Source organism: Crocuta crocuta, unplaced genomic scaffold (assembly GCF_008692635.1).
Source record: "Crocuta crocuta isolate KB4526 unplaced genomic scaffold, BGI_CrCroc_1.0 scaffold7, whole genome shotgun sequence".
Lineage (NCBI taxonomy): Eukaryota > Metazoa > Chordata > Mammalia > Carnivora > Hyaenidae > Crocuta > Crocuta crocuta.
Window position 1 is genome coordinate 11,140,865 of NW_027531904.1, and position 2,570 is coordinate 11,143,434.

Consider the following 2,570-nt stretch of genomic DNA (forward strand, 5'->3'; position numbering starts at 1 on the left):
AGGTACTGCCTTTCATTTGTCCTTGGCTTCCTCAGTCTTTCCCCACGTCACTGGCAGACTGGATGCATTGGCAACATGGGCCTTCTGGGTTGTTTGAACGTGCACACACTCCAGCTTCTAGAGGAAGCTTCTAGAATTCAGGAGCTCTGGATGCCCTTGTGGTTCATCTAGAGCAAGGGCTCCCAGGAGACCTCTCCAAGAAAGTAGGCCCTTCAGAGAGCAGGGCTGAGACCTTCACACGCGCACGTGCACACACACACGCGCGTGCACACGTGCGCACACACGCACACACACACACACACACACACACACACTTTTCTTACAATTTCAGGGATTTCACAGAATCCCCTGNGCCCCTTCTCGCCACTAGGTGGCGCTTGCACCATGTGTTACTGGAGCTCCAGCCAAAAGCCCTCCAAACTGGGGGTGATCCATCTACCTGTCCCTCCTATTACAGAGGAGGAAACTGAGGCCCAGAGAAAGCGAAAGGCTCCTTGTGTCTCCTGAGCAATTAGCTTCCTCCTGTATGACAGCTCCTCTTCTGAGTCTGGTTCCGCACTGGAATGCTGGGTTCACAGCAGCTCCGTGGGGACAGGATGGGGGCCAGGGCTGCCCCCCCGGCCTGAACGCCAACTAGGTGATCGAGGTGGGTCTCTGAGCCCTTCACCTCGTGCTGCCACCGACCAGCCCCTTTTTACCTGTTTGCGTACTGGGCTTCTACTGGGCTTTGTTCATCTGAACAGGGGATTCTGTGGCGGAAGCGGTTTGGGAGCCCGTGTCCCGCTGGGCTCTGAGAGCGCCTCCGGCCCAGGACTGCCACGCTCGGGCCTTTCCACCCCGGCCACCTGGAGAAATCCCGGGCGGCGGCCGGCAGGCAGGGGCAGGCTTCCTGACTTCAGGTCGCGCCCATTCAGCAAACCAGCTGCAGGCGTTAGCTGAGCACCTACCTGATACCAGCCCTGTTAGCCGAGCACCCGCTCTGAGGCTGTGGTTGCTGACCATAATCCCACGTCTGCTATTTCATCAGCTTCTCCCTGCATCCAGCACTGTGCGCGGGGATAATCTTCACGTTGCAGAGGAGAAAACGGAGGCTCAAATCATGTTTAGAGAGAAAAAGGAGGCAGATGTTCTCTGGGATGAAATTATTCTGGACTCCCAGTCTCTCCAGAGGAGCCCTAGAAATGGAAGGCAGAAGTGTGGGTGCCCCAGCCCCACGCTCAGGCTCACACCCGTGGCCCCTTCACTGCCCCTGCCCCTCGGGGACACCTCTCCACCCCACACATGCATGCTCAGGCCTTCCCTCGCTGCCCATCCCCAGCCTTTCTCTTCCTGACACCAGTCGGACGCCAGCGGACCCCAGATGCCCGCCGCCTGAATCCGAGGGCGCGCAGACAGACCCCGCCCCGGCTCCCCACGCCCGCAGGCCCACCACCAAGGGGGCCCATACTTGGGGCTGAAGACCTCGCCCATGGAAAATCTGAAAGCCCTGGGAAGGCACACGGGCTTCACGGGGACAGTGGGGGTCTCGGGGGCGCAGGAAAGGGCTGCAAAGGGCAGGCGCCTGGGAGGGGTCAGGTGTCAACCGGTTGTTGCCATTGGAGCTACAGCAAACCTCCACCTGCCGTGATGCCGCTCCCCAGGTCGGGGGCTGCTCGGGTGCCCGCGGCCGGTGAGTCCTGTGTCCCTCTGCCCTCCCTCCACTAACCGGCAGACGGCAGAAGCTGACGGGACAGAGACACCACGGCCTCCTGTCTCCCGTCTTCCTCTGTCGCCCAAACAGTGGACCCCAGGAAGCGTGACGCGCAATCTGTGTCCAGGCAATGGCCACTGAGCATTTAACACAGGGGTCTGTGCAGGGGTCTGTGCAGGGGTCCTGGGCCGCCCTGACCGCGCCATAACCAGCGGGCTTCGAACGGCAGGGACAGGCACTCGGGCTGGAGGCTGGAGGCCTGAGACGGAGGCGGGGAGGGGAGCCCCCCTGCGGCCCCGCCGATGCTCCTTCCTCCCGCCCCCCAGCGTCCGGTGGCGCCAGGCCCGCCTGGGCTGGCAGGCGTGTCTCCGTTCTGCTCCTCTGTCTTCTCACGGGGGCGTCTCTGCCTCCCGCCTCCTTAGAAGGACATGTCACTGCATTGAAAGTCCTCCCTAAGCCCAGGGGGCCTCACCTCGAGCTCTGAGGACACCCGCCAATTTCTATCCCTGCCCCTAAATCTTTCCAAGGCTGAGCCTGCCCGTGGGGCTGGACTTAAATGCTTCACCGGCTTCTGCTTCCATCCGGGTGGAGTTAAAGATGAGCCAATCCTGCCCACTCCCACTAGAACTTTCTGGATGATGGGGCGGCGGAATGCGGTCTGTGCCGTCCAGCCTGGTGGCCACTGAACGCCAGACGTGGCTCGTGGACTGCAGGTCTCATTTCACCCACAGGTAACTAATCTATCGGACGTGCAGTTCGTTTCCTCGCGTGATTTTCTAGATCACCAGCTATCCACTTGGTGTCGGAATCAACTGGAAATCTCTTTAAAATGCCACCACCCAGTCAGTCAGAACCTCTGGGGTGGGACCCCGGCCTTAAG